This window comes from Hemicordylus capensis, chromosome 6, assembly GCF_027244095.1.
Source record: "Hemicordylus capensis ecotype Gifberg chromosome 6, rHemCap1.1.pri, whole genome shotgun sequence".
NCBI classification, from domain to species: domain Eukaryota; kingdom Metazoa; phylum Chordata; class Lepidosauria; order Squamata; family Cordylidae; genus Hemicordylus; species Hemicordylus capensis.
In genome coordinates, this window is record NC_069662.1 from 39,500,803 (window position 1) to 39,521,291 (window position 20,489).

Sequence of the window (20,489 nt, forward strand, 5' to 3'; positions counted from 1 at the left end):
GTATCGGTGAGCACCCTTGGATATTTAAAGGTGGATTGGTTAATCGCTCCTTTGTTGCCTGTGCGGCGCGGGGAGTAATTGATGGCCATGAAACCTGCTCCAGGTCTTCACCATCCTTTGGGCTGCGCGGTCCGGGGGGGTGAATACCGGGAGCTGTCCAGGTCCCCTCTTCTAAGGGGGTGGTTGGCTTTGATGGAATAGGGCAGGGCGTGCCTGCCCCCTTTCCGGAGCCAGGGTGTGTCGCCCAAAGTGGCAATGGGCAGGATGAGGGTAATCCTAGCCCTTGCCTAGGAGCCCGCACTGTTTCGTTGGTGATTCATCACCCACTGTTCAGTTCGCCTTTGCTGGTTGTTAATTAATTAATAAAGAGTGGCCCTTTACCCATAAAGAATGTCTAAGTGTCTTCTTGGGCCGGGGTCTGGGGAAAGGTCCCAGTGTTGAGCTGTTGCACCAGCAAAGGTCTGGCTGCCGCTGAAGTGCTTATAACGGGAAGCAGAAGCCCCAATCCTTCTTGGAGCTAAGTAGGCCCCGATCCAGGGCATGCCTCCCAGCTTTTCCTGTCTTCCAAGTAGGTCCATTGGGAGAGAAGCTCCGGACATTTAATCTCTTTCTGTTTTCAGTGCCAATTGCTGCTGATTCCCCACCCCTTTTGCTCGGTGGCTGTTCTGACTTTTTAAAAAAATTATTTCTTTAAAATATTTCTGAACAGCCCAAAACTTGCGTCTCTGGGCAGTTTGCAATTAAGTTTTAAGTTTTATGTATGTGTTATACAGTATTTAAGATTTAAACCCGGCCTTTCCATTTTACATTAAATGCTCAAGACAGCTAGCCATGGAAAATAAAAACTCAATAAAACCAAGCATTAAAAAAAAAATGGGTATCATAATGAGATGTTTCTATTGCCTTATTGTTTTATTTTATAATTGCGAGCTGCCCTGAGAGTTCTAATGGAGCAGTCAGAAGGATGGGATATTACATTTTATTAAATAAATAAACAAATGAAGGCCAGCCGAGTTGGAAATAGATTGATCTGGCTGAAGGAGCACACAGTTCACCGGGAAGTTCTCCAAAGAAAATGAAATGAGGTGGTGGTGTGTAAGGGCTCTATAATATTTTGTACAGCATCCGTTCATGTCAATGAAGCTTGCTTTGGAAAATGTCTTGGTGGATTGCGGCCCCTATGAATTAGTGGGAGGGAGAAGAGTGATATTTGGGATTTCTGACGTAGGTGCTAAAATGTCTTAAACCAGCTCTCATGTTGTAGAATGTGGTTCTTTGTTATTTCAAAGCAAGAGTTCTCAATGAGGCATTAATACCCCTAGGTGTACTTGAAGGGCTCCCGGAGGTACTCAGAGCCTTCTTGCCTCCCCACGCTGCAGCTGTGCTATTTGTTCCCCATCTGAGGATATCCTCACTGCGGCATGTCCGCTGCAGAAAGGAAATTCCTAATTGGCTGGCTGCATGCCAAAGCTCAGTGTACCCCGCCCCTCAACCTGACCGACAGGTTTCAGAAAATTAGCATTGAGTACTCCCATTGACATTAATGGGGCCAGAAAACTTGTCCCATTAATTTCATTTAAGACTGCTTATGAGTAACTTAGTGTGAATGTGAGCCAGTTTGACTGGAGTAGACCATCTCCTGAACTGTAATGCGCTCTCTCTCACTCTCAAAAATCTCTGTGGTGTACCTAAGCTGATGGTTTGCAACAGACGTGGACACTTGTTAATATGGTGGGAACTCCCTGTTTTAGGATTATTATTTTTTAAGCAATGGGGATCTTAATAGCACTAGGGAGTCAAAGCAACGGTTATGAGACCATTTCATCTGATCCATTCCAGTCTTGGACAGAAAATATTTTTTTCTGAAAGCAGGAAATTTCATACTCTTTTTAAAAAAAACACAACAAACCATAAACACAATTTAAAACTTTAAGTGCATTTTAGCCCCCGTTGATCCCAGGACTTGTCACACCAGAATGGGGCAGGGGAACTTTTTCTCAATTGTGAATTAATTATTTCTGATGTTTTAAAAAGTCCTTCTTTCATGCTCTCTGCATGTCTGCATGTGAAGGGCTAAAAGTTTTGTAGAGAAATCCGAAACCATGTGAAAGTTGGTTGACTTTGGGGTTTAATGTAAGCTCTAAACTCAGACCAGATTCTCCGGGAGAGCTTCAATCAGGCTTGCAAGACTTTTAAAGCAAACATATTTGACTTGTCAGCCTTACACTCTAGCTTTCATGATATGTGCATTGCCTGCCTCTCAGTCCTGGGCCTTTAAAATGTGAGTCGGGAGCTGCTTAATTGAAAGGAAATCAGGGTTTTAAAAATCGGCAAGGAAATGTAGGATCCAGTAAAGATAATCAGATGCCTTTTCTATGGCTGCCCCGGTGCTTTGGAATATATAAAGGTAAAGTGTGCTGTCAAGTCAATTTCAACTCCTGGCACCCACAGAACCATGTGGTTTTCTTTGGTAGAATACAGAAAGGGTTCACCATTGCCTCCTCCCACACAATATGAGATTATGCCTTTCAGCATCTTCCTATATCGCTGCTGCCCGATATAGTCCCAGTAGGGATTCGAACCAGCAACCTTCTGCTTGTTAGTCAAGCATTTCCCCACTGCACCACTTAAAGTGATTCGGAATATATACCCCTTGTCAAAATAAGAGGATCTCCACCTCTATTTGCTTTTAGGGAGATCCTCAAGACACACCTGTTTTCTCAGGCTTTTAATTGAAATCATTTTTAAACTTGATGTTTTTATCCCATGAAATAGTTTTAACTTTTTATTTTGTGAAATTGCTGTAGTTGTGTTTTAAATTGTCTACACCACCAAGAGCTACACATATCAAATATGCCATACAGATAGATAGATAGACAGACGTGTCAGAGCTCAAGCTACTTGGGGGTCCATGCTCTTGATAGGCCTTTGATCATGCCTTTGAGAGGCCCAAGGCTGGGCCATCTATGAAGCACGGTAATGCAAGTTGCTTTAGACAGCAAACTTGATGAAGTGGTAGATTTGGATCTATCCTCCAACTTCATCGTTGCCTACTCATATCTGTTGTGCCCAATACCACCACAGAACTGCTGGCAACACCATTTAGCCAGCTCAGTTCTATGGGTAACATGTGCCATCAAGTTGATTTCAACTCCTGGCACCCACAGAGCCCTGTGGTTTTCTTTGGTAGAATACAGGAGGGGTTTACCATTGCCATCTCCCATGCAGTGTGAGATGATGCTTTTCAACATCTTCCTAAATTGCTGCTGCCCGATATAGTACCAGCGGGGATTCGAACCGGCAACCTTCTGCTTGTAAGTCAAGCATTTCCCCACTGCACCACTTAAGGTGACTCCAGCTCTATGGGTAGTACCCCTTTAATTAAACTTATCCTCACAGGCAGCAGAAGCTAACTAATACGGTGCAATTAAGAAGCAATTCGTTACTAATCCCCTAGCCATGCTGAGCAGAAAACAGAAATGTCAGGAAATTGAACATGAAACTAATCTCTTGAACAAAAAACAGACTAAGTCTGCAAACATGATGCTTTTGAAAAGCCTCAAAAGTACACTGCCAGTCTACAATGGGTAGGCTGTCACTGCAATTGGGTCTTATTGGCCAAAAATTACCACAAATCAGGTCTGAAAGAAACATGGGCGTCCACCACAGAAAACAATGGAATGAAACTATTTGACAGTATCATCATCTGGATTCTCCATAAAAAGAGAGTGAACAAATTAATAGCAATTTAAGAAAAAAAGAGCTAGTGTGGTGAGCCCAGACTCAAAGCAAGCTCTGAATTTCCTATAGACGTGGTGCTGATGATATGAGAAGCCTCACACCCTGCACCGTCCACACTTACTGTGTTTCTTTGAAGAGGCAAACACTGTAGGTGTGAAAGGAGGTTGTTTCCATAACTGGAAGGCTGGGATACCTTCCAAGGATGGAAGCTACAGATAACAATGTCCCCTAGGGTTGCCTGTTAGGGACTTTTATAGAGGACATTGGACTATTTGGGGGACCAAATGACTTGGGGTGGGGGGGCATTAGGAGGACTAGAGACTATTGTGGAGACCAAACCACTTTTTTTTTTTTTTTGGCATGTGTCAGGGCGTAGCTATAATTGAACGAAAGTGTTCAAAGAACACGGGCCCCCAGCTCCTGAGGGCCCTCCAGCTCCATCCCTCCCTATTTTCTTCATTGTCTCCCTCACGCTGGGGGGCCGCCCGAGAGAGGGATGAACACAGGCCCCCTCTCCCCTAGCTACGCCCCTGGCATGTGTCATGGTGTCCGAAGTTCTGGGGAGCAGCTGGAACATTTTGTTCACTCAGGACACTTTGCTCCCATGAGCAGCTTCCCTTCCTCCGTCTCCTCCCCCTTCCCACTGACCATCCGTCCAACGGGGAAGCCAGGGTGGAGGCTCTGCTTCAGTGGCAGATTGCAGAGCCACCTATGCAGGAGCACAGATAGGTGGGCCCAACAGGTGCAGGTTGCTTCCTTCCTGTGGTGGCTTTGATGGTGGCATTGAGAAGCTAGCAGTTAACTATCCTGCTCACTGAGTAAAAAGGCACCTTTTAAAAGTGGTGAATCCCTCTTTTTATCATGGGGAGAGCACCTGGCCCTATCCAGCCCGAGCACAGCATCTCTTCAATAGCTGATGCTGGTGTTACCCTGTGTTTCTTTTTAGATTATGAGCCCTTTGGTGACAAAGGAGCATCTTATTTATTTTTTTCTTTGAAAACCGCTGTGAAACCTGTTGAAACCTGTTGAAAAGCTGTATAAATGTTTGTAGTAGTAGAGAACAGCAAGCGGGTGGGACGGGAGACTGTGAATGCACCGCTGCACCAGCATGTGTAGAGCCTGGCTCGGCAGCTAGCTGGCTGCCCTGCCTCGAGCCAAGAGGTGAAGTTGCTGGCCTGGCTGGGGAGAGCAGGCTGGGTGACCCTTGGCGGAGGAGGACAGAAGACGGTATGTGTGGTAGACCTAACCAGGAGATGGATGTGCAGTTAAGAATCAAGGGCCTTGTGAACTCTGCACCTAGACAGCAGACTGAGCAGGAATATAGCCCTCCTGGTCATCAGCTTCACAGTGGTGAGCTGTTTTTGTTCTCAAATTATCCATTTTTAAAAATCAAACTACGCATACATAATACCAATAAACATATGCAAATCATATCCAAAGTGGAGACTTTGGGGAGACCTTTTTGGTGAAAAGCATCCTCTATTGCCACTTTTTTGGTGATAGATATTGACTTTTTTCACCCTCTGGGCCTGGCAACTCTAATGTCCTCATGTGGTTACAAGCACGGCCTAGCTTGAGCTGCTTTTTGTCTCCTGGTTCTGTGAATCCGCCTAGGCAGAACTCCGGATGACGGAAGACAGAGGTGGCTTTATCATGAAGCAAAGTGAGGTGATCGTCTCAGGCCTGGTCTGGTATCTGCAGTCAGCACTGTCAGGCAACTAATGAGGCAGAAGCCCCCGGCAGGGCCCACTGCTGGCACCTCTAACACCTGCATCAGGCCCCTGGGGAGGATTTATTTATTTATTTATTTATTTATTTAACATATTTGTATACCGCCCCAAACATGCGTCTCTGGGTGATTTTCAATTAAAATAATTTAAAGCATTATCCATTAAACAATTAAAATCATTTAAGCATTAAAAACATTAACATTAAAATCATTTAAAAAACCAACATTAAACATTGAAACCATAAATCTAATTAAAAGCCTGGGTGAATAAATGTGTCTTCTGTGCCTTTTTAAAAAAGTTGCCAGAGATGGGGAGACTCTTATTTCAACAGAGAGCACATTCCAAAGTCGAGGGGCAGCAACGAAGAAGGGCCGCTCCCAAGTAGTCGCCAGACAAATTGGTAGCAACTGCAGACGAACCACTCCAGACGATCTTAACAGGTAGCTCATGGTGAAGAAGATGTTATCTTAAATACCCAAGGCCTAAGCTGTTTAGGGCTTTATAGGTAATAACTAGACAGGAGAGCTGGTCTTGTGGTAGCAAGCATGACTTGTCCCCTTAGCTAAGCAAGGTCTACCCTGGTTGCATATGAATGGGAGACTTGATGTGTGAGCACCGTAAGATATTCCCCTCAGGGGATGGAGCCGCTCTGGAAAGAGCAGAACGTTCCAAGTTCCTTCCCTGGCATCTCCAAGTTAGGGCTGAGAGAGATTCCTGCCTACAGTCTTGGAGAAGCCGCTGCCATTCTGTGAAGACAATGCTGAGCTAGATCGATCAATGGTCTGACTCAGTATATGGCAGCTTCCCATGTTCCTATGTACCTTGTATTTTGCCCAGAAACGTATTGGCAGCCAATGTAGTTCCTTCAACATAGAAGTAACATGGTCTCTCCTAGATGACCCAGAGACCAACTTGGCTGCCACATTCTGGACCAACTGCAGTTTCTGGACTACATACAAAGGCAGCCCCACTTAGAGCGCATTGCAGTAATCCAGCCTAGAGGTTACCGGCATATGTACCACCATTCTAAGGTCATTCATCTCAAGAAATGGATGCAGTTGGTGTATCAGCCGAAGCTGATAAAAAGCACCTTTTTATCAGAATTAAGCCTGACTGCATTTTAATTCTCCCCAATGCCCCTGGAGTTGACTGCAACTCCCAGCATCCAATAAGAACATAAGAGCAGCCCTGCTGGATCAGGCCCAAGGCCTATCTAGTCCAGCATCCTGTTTCACACAGTGGTCCACCAGATGCCTCTGAGAAGCCCACAGGCAGGAACTCTTACTGTTCTCTTACTGTTGTTCCCCTGCAACTGGTATTTAGAGGCATCTTGCCTCTGAGGCTGAAGGTGGCCTTTTTATAGATCAACCCTCTTCACACATTTTTAATAATAATAGTAATAATAATAATTATTATTATTATAAAGCTAAACAAACAAACTGCTGTACATGGGTAAAGTGTCTAAAACGGGGCCAGAAATCCTGGCTCGGCTCCATATCTCACTCCCTCATAGCTGCCATGAATGATATTATGCATTTGTCTGAATAGAAGAACACTGTATCTATGAATGCAAGCGTTTCTGTGATCAGGAGGCTGGATCACCCCAGTTTCTCAATCTTGGAAACACCTGGATTCATGGATATGGTGTTTGTTTCTTCCAATGAACGCCAGCATATTTGCGAGAGGCTTCTGCAAGGGGGCTAGTGATTGGGCCAGGGCAGGACTTCCGGCCCCATTTTAGACTGTCTTTGCATACAGTGTTTTTATTTAATGTCTGAAAAGGGCAATCATTCCAGAGCTCTGTTGGGGAAATGGTATCAGCCAATGGGAGCCACCAGTTTACCCTGATGATGGTTTGGTTGGAACTATCTCAGAGAGGCATTGTTGCGGGGGAAATGGTGGCTGTCAGTAGGCAGCTGCTGCAAGAGCCTGTGGCAACAGTAATAACCAAAAAAAGACTCTCTCCCTATTCTGGAAGAGCCCATTGTGCACTCTTAGCGACTGCATTTTGAAGGGCATGATGGCTAAACTGAGGGGACAAGGGGTGTGTGTGTGTGTGTGGCTTTCATTAAAGGTTCATTTATTCATTCGAGCGAAGGGTAACATGAGAAGCCCTGAACCCCACAGGGAAAATCCATAGAGCTCTTCATCCTCATGGGAGCTTGCACGGGGAAACATGTACTATTCTAGGTTTTGAGGTTGAAACACTGGCTATAGAGGAAAGAAACTTAGGTACAAAATATTCTCCTTTGCTTGGGATTTTCAAACAGAGTCTGGAGGGCCATCTATGAGGGTGTCAGGGATGCTGTTTCCTGCATTGGGCAAAGGGTTGGTCTAGAAGACCTCCAAGGTCCCTTCATACTCTAAAATGCTATGATTCTATGATATAGTCCTATGTGGATTTTGGGGGACAAATACTTTAAAACAAGACTTGCATTGTCTGAGTTTGGGAATGTAAATTGGTTTTGCCAGAGGACCACTATGAAGGGAGGGGAGGGGCAATGCCCCCAGCACATCTTCTTGCCACGTCTGCTGTGTTCTCTCTCTCTCTCTCTCTCTCTCTCTCTCTCTCTCTCTCTCTCTCTCTCTCTCTCTCTGGGTTGGCAATGAGGATGGGCATATGAGGGAGGGAGGCAATACCCCTCGGCAGTCTGGATCTGAGATTTGCTGACACACAGACTCTTTAGTCTTCAGTTCTACGCATTTTAAGATCATATAATTTGTGTGAAGCTTTTGGGGAAAAGAAGTATTTAAAAAATATTTTTGGTCCTTTGACGTACAAAGCCAAATCCAGGACTGCTTTGCAGATTTATCACCCTCTCTGTTTCCGTGGGTGTTTCCGTAAGATATCTCATTCATATCTCATATCTCAAGCTATTTATCTCATTCATCAAGATATTTAATTAAATCCCATTTTCTTATTTTATGTATTCACAGTTTAAGCCACACCTCTGCCTGCTGGGAATAGCTCCATCTAGAGACAGCTTTTCTCCCCCTTTCCTGGGCCAACATTTTCTTGCCAATAATGGCTTCCTGTCCTGATGAGGAGAGTTGTTTTGAGAACTTGGCAAATGGGGAGGCAACAGGCAAGAGAAATGGAAGCTTGACAAGTAAGCAGGCACACAGGAATGCTCAAATGAACTGTTCCCCTCACCCCTGCAGCACACACTCTACACGGTATATGAGATACAATTTCTAGTGTAAAGAATGGATAGGGAAAATGTTTCCTCGTCTCATAACAGAAAATCACAGAGTAAAATTGATTGGCTGAATGAATTAACTAACAAATGTATAACCCACATGCCTCCCATTTCTAGTTCAGACCTTTCTAACCACTTCTGGGTCCACGATGCAGTTAACAGTCATATAATAAAAAATAATATTAGATCCAGGATGGACAGTAGACATAATACAATGCAAACACAGGGAATTTACTGTCACAAGATGTGTTGAGCTGCTGTGATGTCACGGAATGCTCATAGTCATTCTGACTGGTAAGCTGAAAGACTCAGCTGTGTCATGAAACATTGACAGCATAATGGTGGTGAGGGAAGTGGAAGGTTGGTTTGGCTTTCAGGCAAAAATTCTCACTGAGTCCAGAGTCACAAGTTGCTGTGTGCTGCAGAAACGCTTGGGTGGCTGGAAGCTTGGGAGGAGGGGAAGTCAGAAGCTGAGAGATTAGATGAGAATGGCCTAAGGGCAGGAAGGTGAGTGTTTGCTGGTGGTAGAAAAAGTTGTTGAGATGTAAAGCAGGGTAAATGACATTCTTGATTCCAAATAACTAGCCAGATCTTTGACTGTAGATCTCAGAACAATTATAATGGTAATCATCGTCAGAATTTCAGTGATAGCCGATGTCTTCCATCCTGTGTCGTGGGTTAATGAAAGGCCTCTTCTTTCCACCTGTAACCTCTGCTCCATCCAGTCTTCTCTGGCTGCTGCAGTCTGGCCTGGGACAGAAGTATCTTCATGATCTATCTGCAGCTGTCCCTTTGCCATGGCTCCTACAGAACAGATCAAAGAGAGGAGGGTGCTGACATTTCCTTGTTAGAGAGAACCTGAGCTTTCCATGGCAAGCTGGAGCTCCATTGTCTGAAGGGAAATCTTAGCTGGCAGAGAAGATATGCAGATATCCATGGAGAAAGGGGACTCTGGAAGGAGATGGCAAGATGGGTGTAATTTTGTAATCTGACCTTTCTCCCTTTCACTGGAAACAAAAGGCAAAGAGAGATTTGGAGATTACTACACAGGCATTATCAAGGTGAAGAAAGGTGTCCTCATTAATGCAAGGGAGGGAATGGACCAAAAAATAATAATAATCTGAATCCTGTTCCTCTTTCCAAATGAAACATTGCAGCATTATGCCTTCCTCTGTTCCTAATGGGTCTGGAGTGCCTGCCCTCCCACCCCATGGGGCATTTGAGTTTGAGAGGATCAATGTCACCCTGCTGTCATTGTGAATGCCATGGGTCATGCAGCTGAAGGGAGAATGAGGAAGCTAAAGCGGTCTTGAATCACCTGGGCCTCCAATTCATTAATGCTGCCTGCATCCACCATGCTTGGCCTGTGTAACATAAAATATGTCAGATCCAATACGACCCGGCAAAGGAGGGCCGACATGGCCTCCCTTTGCACAACAGCTTCTGAACTGGAGGAGTCTATATGAATTTCAGTAGTAGTACTGTACTCTTAATGGTCCAGAGCCATGTGTGTGTGGAAGCTTGTACAAATTAAGTAGCAGCATTTGTTCAGTACCATACCTAGTTACCTGTATGCCCAGGGCAATTTCCCCATTCTACATCCTTCTCTACCTTAAAGGAGGAGAGCTTGAAGCAAGCATGAATTGTCCCCTATGCTAAGCAGAGTCTATCCTAGTTTGCATTTGAATGGGAGACTAGAAGTGTGAGCACTGTGAGATATTCCCCTCATTGAATGGAGCCACTCTCTGGGAAGAGGAGAAGGTTCCAAGTTCCCTCCCTGGAATCTCCAAGATAGGGCTGAGAGAGACTCCTGCCTGCAGCCTTGGAGAAGCCACTGCCAGTCTGTGCAGACAATACTGAGCTAGATGGACCAATGGTCTGACTCGGTATAAGGCAGCTTCTTTTGTTTCCTACAGTATCAGCTGCTGGGTGAGGGGGATAGAACAGCGAGATTGTCCCGGTTGAACAGATAATGAATTATGGCTCTGGACAAATGCAGAATACTTACATTGCACAAGTTTACACACACACAATCTGCTGGAAGAGAAACTGCTAAACAGGAAGAATGAGTGTTACGTCATGCAATGTAGTGTAGACTATGCTACATCATTTATACAGCTATCAGTATCACTTGCATACACAGCTGCCAGTCTGTCAGGAACAGGCAGAATTCTACCTTTACCCCCTCTGTGCTCTCATCTGAAAATGCTCAGAACCCATTTCAACAAAACTTGGTGCACTGATGACTGCCCGGCTTATACACACGGTTCCATTTATAGAAGAGGAGGCTGCTTGTCTCATCCAGTGCCAAAAATTGTAAACAGAGATAATCAGAAAGCTTAGTCTGGCCGTGAAGTTCTGGGTGAAGGAGGAGGTATTGGGAGACTGATTTGTTTGGAGAGGACGTGGTTAAAAAAAAGGTGACTTAAAGGCAGAGTTGTATGTGACGGAGGCTGTGAATATCAACGTGAATGCTATATAAATTTGCGGGAGGTTTTTATTGAGTTGGATTAAAGGATCAAGCCAGAGCTGAGAGAAGGAAATTAGAATCAAATCATGTTTAAATGTTCATTGGAAATCAAGAGGGAAATTTATGGCTTGCTGAGGCCAGAGCTTAATTTGAGCCAGGACTAAAGCTTCCAAATCAATCTGCAATGCCAGTCCTCAGACCTGGAACACATGAAGTAATAACAGGAGACAGTAAATTTGAGCATGCGCAGAATGCCTTTCCTTCACTTCTGAATCTGCACAACTAGCACCCCCACCGGCCACACACACACATCTGGACATAGATATTCCAAGAGCCTCTACTTAGGGCTGGGCCCCAGCAGCGCCACTCACAGCCCTGAGAAGCTGAAAGCACCTTGGCGGCCTCCTGTTTACCAAATCTACTCTGGAAAACGAATAAAGCCCTCCACCACTCTATATTTCCAGAGCGTGCCCTCTTTGGGATGCTAACCCCCGCTAACTGAGCAAAGAGGCACCTTTTAAAAGTGGTGATTCTCTTTATTTAGTAGGGGGAAAGCAACTGGCCCTATCCAACCCCAGCACAGCATCCCACCAGTGGCTGTTGTTGGTGTCTTTCTTAGGTTTCTTTTTTAGATTATGAACCCTTTGGGGACAGGGGACCATTTAATTAATTAATTATTTTCTGTATGCAAACCACTTTGGAAACTTTGGTTGAAAAGTGGTATATAAATACTCTTCGTATTCATACATCAGGACCCTAATTAATTCCAGTAGCCAGCATCTTGACTGAGGCTGTGCTTGTGCAACAAACAAAGTTGTGCTCCTTCCTTCCTTCCTTCCTGATCTAAAATATTTATATCCCACTCCTCCAGTGCTATACTGCTCAGGGAGCCTCACAGCAATAAACAATAGAAACAGTATACAATTAAAAACAAAACAGTAAAACAGATAAAACATTATAAAATAAATTGATTTAAACACTAAACTAAAAATTTAAAGCTGATCAGACTATACAGTACTGAAAAATTAAAAAGCCTCTCTAAACAAATTTGTTTTAAGTTTTATTTAAAAAAATCAAAAAACAACCCACCTCTAATGGAGTGAGCATGGCAAATCTCTTCTGGGAGTTAAGCCCACTCTAGAGCCAAAGGACCACAACTCAAAAGCCTCTGGGGTGATTCTCACGATCAACAACAATCGGGCTAGCAGAGGCTAGCCCGATTTTTGTTGACCGTAAGAACCACCGGACTCGCAGCCAAGCCCGGTGGTTCTTGAGCGGGTAACCCGCTCGAGAACCCCTGGTAAAAAGCAGGTTTGTGGAGCGAGCGCTCCAGCAAACCTGCTTTTTAGGATTGTGAGTAGCCGCGGCGTGCCTTCGCGCCGTACCTACTCATGAGTAGACCCCCAACCGGGGGTCTCCCCAGTAGGCCCTGCGCACTTGCGTAGGGCCTACTGGGGCTTGCGGGGGCCGCATGGCCCCCGCTGGCTCCATCACGGAGCTAGCCATCGTGTGGGCAGCTGATCTGGCCGCCCAGGGCTCCCTGCCCTCTCGTGAGCGGGGAGAGCGGGCTTAGCCCGCTCTTCCCGCTCACTGCCCCAAACCTCTGTCTCTCATCCCTGCCCACTGAATCTCAGTCCACAGCCTAACCTACCTCACATTCTTGTGAGGATAAACATAACTATGTGCCCCACTCTGGGCTCCTTGGAGGAAGAGCGCCGGGATATAGGTTTTGTTGTAAACCACCCGGAGACTTGCGTTTTGGGCAGTATATAAATGTGCTAAATAAAATATAAATAAATAAATAAGTGTACACACACACACACATACACACACACGGTCCATGAGCAGGGCCTGACATGATGAGCAGAGAAATCAGGCAGATTCATATGGGTGGATGTGACCTGGTAGGTACCCCAGCCCCCAAACGTATAGGGCCTTAAAAGCCAAAAGCAGCACTTTGAATCTAGCTAATGCGCAAAGATCATGCAGCTGTGCGCAACAAATAATTGCTTGAAATTGTGCTCTTTTACAAAAGTTCCCTGCAAAATATATGAGGCGTGCCACAGGTTGTGCCATACCTAGTTCAGCAAGTGCAAACATGTTCATGATGGTGCAACACTAGTCTGAAATGCAAGCTCCAAGCTTAGCACAACTACCTAGCACAACAGCCCAATGTTAGTGGAATATCCGAACAGCCTTGTGTTAGGATGTGAACTACTGTCTATTTGCAAGTTGTGCATTAGACAAGTGTATTCAAATTTAAAACAAATAGTAATAAAAATGACTGAGCCTGATGGGAATTTAAAAAAAGGGTTCTGAAAGAATACATTTTCATTGTTCTTTTACTATTCATTTGTTTCTATTCATTTTTATGAGGAGCTCTCAGGAGCCTTAGAAGAGCTTGTACACTGTATATAAGTCACAGAGAGAGTGTGTACAGTGCAGTTGATGTGCCTTTTAAGTTGTCTATAAAATGAAACCCTTTTGTATGATTTGTTTCAAATTTGGCAGGTCTGATTCTTTAGAGGGCTCATACAAAGCCTGAAGATTTCACACCAGTAGGAAGGAAAATGCTCCAGTTTCGAAAATTTAGACTCAGAAGAGCAGCTGGATTTCCCATTAAAAGCAATGGGAACGTTATCCTTTCTTGACAATAGCTTCTGCTGGAGCTGAAAAGAATTGGGAGAGGGAGGAGATATGTGCAGTAATCTCAACACAATAATCACAAATTGACACAGTAATCTCAAATTGACTTGCAGAAACTCCAAGTATTCTCCTTATTTAATTTGTTTGCCAACATTCCCGTTTGTGGGCACTGTTGGATATTATGTTTTATTGTTCCTCTAACAAAGTTATTTAAATATAATGCTCACATTTAGGACTGGACCTTAAAACTTCACGCCAATAAGACAGAAAACACTGAAGCTAGATTGAGAAGAAGAGCAGCTGAATCTCCCATTAAAAACCGTGGGGGTATTATACTACATGCACTTCTTTTAATTGCCTCCAAGATGGGGACCTGTTCCCCAATTTGTCTGAAATTTGGTAGATTTGGTGTTTTGAGGAACAGTAGTACCCTCAGTGCTAGGGACACAGGAAGCTGCCTTCTACCGAGTCAGACCATTGGTCCATCTAGATCAGTATTGTCTACACCAGGGATTCTCAATGTTGGGTTCTAAGCTGTTATTGGACTTCAACTCCCATAATCCGCAGCCCCAGTGGCCTTTGGTTGGGGATTATGGGAGTTGAAGTCCAATAATATCTGGGGACCCAACGTTGAGAATCCCTGGTCTACACAAACTGGCCTTCTCAGCCTTATCTTGGAGATGCCAGGAAATGAACTTGGAATCTTCTGCATGCAAGCATGCAGGTGCTCTTCCCAAAGCAACCCTATCCCCTGAGGAGAATATCTTACAGTGCTTACACGTATCTCCCATTCAAATGCAAACCAGGGTGGACCCTGCTTAGCAAAGAGGACAATTCATGTTTGCTACCACAAGACCAGCTCTCCTCCCTGTTGTATTATTTGGATGAAAAGCAACAAAGTTGCAGGCAACATAATACTGGCTGGGTTTCCCAGTGAAATAACTGGAAAATGAAAACCAATGAAATGAATAATGATTAATTAAAATGTTTAAGAAATTAACTGAATCCAGATGCATCAGAATGTGAAAAATAAACCCAGGAACAAAAGTAAACAAAATAAAACGTCTTGCGCACACTTAGTGGGCATGGTGGAGAATCCTCCTCCTTACCTCTTATGTTGGACTCTCTGCCTGAATATCAGCTGAGAGCGGTTTGCATGCATTTTGGCTATTCAAAGCCCTGATGGCTCTGTTGTGTTTCTTTTAATTTGTAAACTGCCCAGAGATTTTACAGTATATGGGGTAGTCTATAAATGGAAAAATGAATGAACGAACGAACGAATGAATTAAATCTATTCCTTGATCCAGGCCAGGCTCTGGATTAGATGCAGTTTTAGTTCAGTCCTAGACTGGAGGCGGGGCAGACAAACAACCAGCAGCAGGAGAACAGAAAAAGCAGTCTGCACTTGCCTTTCTGTAATCAACACTTATTTAATTAAACTATTAATATTCTTAATTATACTCCACTGCCTGGTCCTTTTGTGCCACAACTGTTTGTTGTTTAACTGTTTGTAAAATCCTCTGGATTATACAGGCTCCAGTACTCAAAAATCAGAATTGGTACTGGCAAGAATTTGTCAAATTACTCGTAAGATTGCTCTGCTTGCAACATTTCCTGCTAGATTAAGATAATTTAAGATAACCATTCAGTTATCAGAATTATAATGTATAATTGTGTAAACCGCACACTATTATCTCTCTCTTTATTTTCCCGGCTGACATACCGTGCAAGGGTATGTAAGCTCAGCAACATTGCGTGCATGCAAGTTGCACAACTGTGCAAATTGAAAAATTGCACAAATGACATTACACAAGAGAAACTCTACTAGAAAGAATGTGCGTACTCTTGTGTAGTATTATTTGCACAAAGTTTGCATATGTGCAGTTGTGCAGCTTGTATACATGCAGCATTACTGGGCTGACACCCTTGGGCAGTATGCCAGCCAGTGTATTGTAACCAGGGGTACTGCAAGGCTTGAGTGGGCCCTGGGATAAGCGAAGATGCCCCTGCCTTTCTCTCTTTCCATTGTCCCCCTGTGTCTTTACAGCAGAAGAACTGGCAAACAAAACGCCAACTGGGGCTTCCTTCCTCCTCCTCCTTCCTGCGCTCATAGCCAACCAGTCATAAGGAGATGAGGAGGGAAGGAAGCTGCCTGACACTCCTCCCCCTCCCCTTTCTGTCCTGAAGGGATTTCATCTGGTTTGAAACTGAGAGCCCTTTCTCACGATTGGGAGAAAGGGCTCAAAAGGAGTGAGGGGAGGAAGCCTCAAAATGCTTTCCTCTCCTGCAGATGATCTCTCTGCCATTGTTGAGCAATGGATTGCCTGCCCAGACAACTGCTGGCTGCTCTCAGCAGCATGGAGGTTTGGGGGCCAGGAGGACCCCGGAACTCCTATAATTCACCGCACAAGTGGTAGAGCAAATGCTTTGCATGCAGAAGCAATCTGGAATCAATCCCCGGAATCTCCAGACAAAGCTGAGAAAGACTGATTGATTGATTGATTGATTGATTGATTGATTGATTGATTGAATGCTAAGTCGGTGTTGACTCTTAGCGACCACATAGATAGATTCTCTCCAGGATGATCTGTCTTCAACTTGGCCTTTAAGGTCTCTCAGTGGTGCATTCATTGCTGTCCTAATCGAGTCCATCCACCTTGCTGCTAGTCGTCCTCTTCTTCTCTTTCCTTCAACTTTTCTCAGCATTATGGACTTCTCAAGGGAGCTGGGTCTTCGCATAATGTGTCTGAAGTACGATAGTTTGAGCCTGATCATTTGTGCCTCAAGTGAAAATTCTGGATTGATTTGTTCTATGATCCATGTGTTTGTTTTCCTGGCTGTCCATGGTATCCTCAAAAGTCTTCTCCAGCACCAAAGTTCAAAAGCGTCAATGCTTTTTCTATCTTGCTTCTTCAGAGTCCAGCTTTCGCATCCATAGAATGTCATGGGAAAAAGCATGGTCGTGATTCTAATCTTTGTAGGTGTAGGCATGTCACGGCATCTAAATATCCTTTCCAAAGCCTTCATTGCAATGCTACCAAGTGCTAGTCTGCAGCATATATCTTGACTGTGGGATCCTTTGCTGTTGATGGTTGATCTTAAAAGGCAGAAGCTATCCACTTGTCTTCATTGACATGTCTTCATTGTCAATTCTGAGGCTGGCTGCTGTATCCGTTGTCATGAGTTTAGTCTTCTTTACATTTAGTTGTAGTCCCATTTTTCCACTGTGTTCCTTGACTTTCATTATGAGAGCTTGCAGATCATCCGCATTCTCAGCTATCAGAGTGGTGTCATCTGTGTATCGCAGGTTGTTGATGTTTCTTCCTCCAACTTTAAAACCACACTCACTTTCTTCCAATCTAGCTTCTCTCAGTATATGTTCAGCATATGGAGAAAGTATACAGCCTTGTCTTACTCCTTTGCCAATCTGGAACCAGTCTGTTTCACTATGTTCCATCTGGACTGTGGCTTCCTGCCCTGTGTATAGGTTTCTCATGAGAACAATGAAATGTTCTGGGATGCCCATTTTCCTAAGGATATTCCACAGTTTGACATGGTCAATGCAATCAAAGGCTTTTTTGTAGTCAATAAAGCACATATTGACTTCTTTCTGGTATTCTTTGGCTTTCTCAATTATCCAGCGTGCATCAGCAATGATGTCTCTTGTTTCTCGGCCTTCTCTGAAACCAGCTTGAATTTTTAGGTATTTCCCTTTCCACATAGGACTCTAATCTGTGTTGGATGATTCTGAGCATTATTTTGTTAGCATATTTTATTTTGTTAGCATATTTTGTTAGCAATTAAGGATATTGTGCAATGGTTTGCGCAATCTTTTGTGTGATGGTTTGCGCTGGCAAAGCCAGCGTGCTGTAGTGGTTAGAGTGCTGGACTAGGACCGGGGAGACCTGAGTTCAAATCCCCATTCAGCCATAATACTAGCTGGGTGACTCTGGGCCAGTCACTTCTCTCTCAGCCTAGCCTACTTCACAGGGTTGTTGTGAAAGAGAAACTTAAGTATGTAGTACACCACTCTGGGCTCCTTGGAGGAAGAGTGGGATATAAATGTAATAATAATAATAATAATAATAATTAATAAAGTCTCATTTCTTTGGTATGGGTATGCAGACTGACCTCTTCCAATCTGTTGGCCACTATGTCATTCTCCAAATTTGCTGGCATATTTGGTTAGAGCTTGACTGATTCTTCTTCTGGTGCCTGCCATATTTCTGTAGCTATTCCATCAATTCCTGTAGCCTTCCGACTTGGTAATGACCGGAGTGCTGATCTAACTTCATCTTCCCGTACTAGAGGTTCAAATAGGGAATATCTTCTAGAGTATCTTGGATGTTGACGTCCCTGCTGCACAGATTTTCAGTATACTCCTTCCATCTTTGATCTTCTCTGAATCAGTAACTATCTGTCCTTTGGCATCCCTTAACACAGGGATTCTCAACCTTGGGTCCCCAGATGTTGTTGGACTTCATCTCCCATAATCTCCAGCCCCAGTGGTCTTTGGTTGGGGATTATGGGAGTTGAAGTCCAGCAACATCTGGGGACCCAAGGTTGAGAACCCCTGCCTTAACATACCAGTTCGAGGTTGGAACGTCCCTCTGAGTTCAGAGATCTTTTTGAAAACTTGCCTTGTTTTTCTGTGTCTAAACCACCCAGAGAACCTGCATTTTGGGCGGTAGAAAAATATGCTAAATAAATAAATAATAAAGAAATATTTCTATCCTCAAGGTCTTTACAGATGTCATTGTAGTACTGCTCCTTGTCCCTTCTAACAGCTTTCTGAAATTCCCTATTAAGTTTCTTCATAGGGTCTTTATCTTTCTTGATTTTGGCTTCTCTCCTCTTCTTGGCAATTTCCACCATCTGTTCTGACATCCATTTTGCTTTCTTCTGTTTTTTGGTCTTTGGCAGTCTCTTTTCACATTCATCCTCAACAACTTCTTTTATTTCATTCCACAGTTCTTCTGGTTCCCTATCAATGAGGTTCAGAACTTCAAAGTGGTTCATGATGTTCTTCTTGAAAATGCTGGTACATTCTCAAGATCATATCGTGGAAGCTGGATAGCTTTGTTTTACCGTTTTAGCTTGACTTGGAACTTGCGCATGAGCAGTTCATGATCTGTTCCACAATCAGCCCCCGGCCATGTCTTTGCTGTTATAAATGAGCTCTTCCCCCTCCTTGCACCAATAATGTAATCAATTTGATTTCTGTGTACTCCATCTGGCACTGCTTTGGTTGTTTGAAGAATGTGTTAGCAATGAAGAGATCATTGGCTTGGCAGAAACTAACGTTATTCTCCTGCTTAGTTTCTGTTTCCTAGGCCATACAGTCTGTGTTTTCTTCTTTACCATTTCCAACTTTAGCATTCCAGTCTCCAACCACCACCAGCACATCTTCTTGCATGTTCTCTCAGTTTCAGACTGAACTTGAGCATAAAACTAATCAACTTCCTCTTCTTCTGCATCAGTCATTGGGGCATAGACTTGAAGAACTGTCATGTTAAAGGGTTGTCCACAAAATCTAATTGATATTAGTCGGTCACTGACTGCATTGTACCCAAGTACTGTCATTGCTGTTAGGGGTGTGCACGGAACTGGTCCGGCACTGGGGTGGGGGGTTCCAATAAAAACAGGGGGGGCTCTACTCACCCCTTCCAGTAAAAAAACGTATTTCTTGTACTAATTGGGCGGCAGGGTGCCGCCCGCTTCAATCTCCTTGCGCGGGCTCCTCGTATCCATCGGGGCGGCAGGATCGCTCCAGTCCCTGGCGCCCCCTTCAAGTTAAGTCCCCCTCGGCTGGCGGCCGCCCCCTGAAGTTCCCCAGAGGTCCCCCGCCACCCCCTTCTTTCCAAAACTACCCCCATTACCAGAGGACGGCAGGAGAACTCCCTGCCGTCCGCTCGCCTTGCCGGCTGGGCTGCAAATGGCTTCTAGGAAGCCTTTCGCGCACGTGCGCGAAAGGCTTCCTAGAAGCCATTTGCAGCCCAGCCGGCAAGGGGGAAGGGGACGGCAGGGAGTTCTCCTGCCGTCCTCTGGTAATGGGGGTAGTTTTGGAAAGAAGGGGGTGGCGGGGGACCTCTGGGGAACTTCAGGGGGCGGCCGCCAGCCGAGGGGGACTTAACTTGAAGGGGGCGGCAGGGACTGGAGCGATCCTGCCGCCCCGATGGATACGAGGAGCCCGCGCAAGGAGATTGAAGCGGGCGGCACCCTGCCGCCCAATTAGTACAAGAAATACGTTTTTTTACTGGAAGGGGTGAGTAGAGCCCCCCCTGTTTTTATTGGAACCCCCCCACCCGAACCAAAACCACCCCGTGCCCGGACCGGTCTGGAGGCCTTTAGAATGGCCTCCGAACTGGTCCGTGCACATGACTAATTGCTGTATCCTTCCTGACTATGAAAGCAACACCGTTCCTTCTTTGGTTTTCGTGTCCTGAGTAGTAAACAGTATGATTTGCTGACGAAAGTCTCCCATTCCAGTCCATTTTAATTCACTGATGCTGAAGATGTCAATCTGTAGTCAATTCATTTAATCTTTCACTGTGTCGAGCTTTCCCATATTCATGCTTCTTACGTTCCACGTTCCCATTGTAATTCTGTCTTTGCAGCTTCAGATTTTCTTTTCCCACATGGCAACGTCCAAAAGGATTTAGACGTCCAAAAGGCTTTAGCCTGTGTCATAAACTCCATCGG

At 44.6% G+C, this 20,489-nt stretch overlaps 1 long non-coding RNA gene across 1 annotated transcript in view; it reads left to right on the forward strand.

Moving 5' to 3' along the window:
* Positions 1-20,489, forward strand: part of LOC128331808 (uncharacterized) — a 35,866-nt gene that overhangs the window by 8,679 nt on the left and 6,698 nt on the right. Inside the window, exon 2 of the long non-coding RNA XR_008310434.1 lies at positions 8,409-8,581. This is a non-coding gene — a long non-coding RNA (uncharacterized LOC128331808). The remainder of the gene's footprint in view (positions 1-8,408; positions 8,582-20,489) is intronic.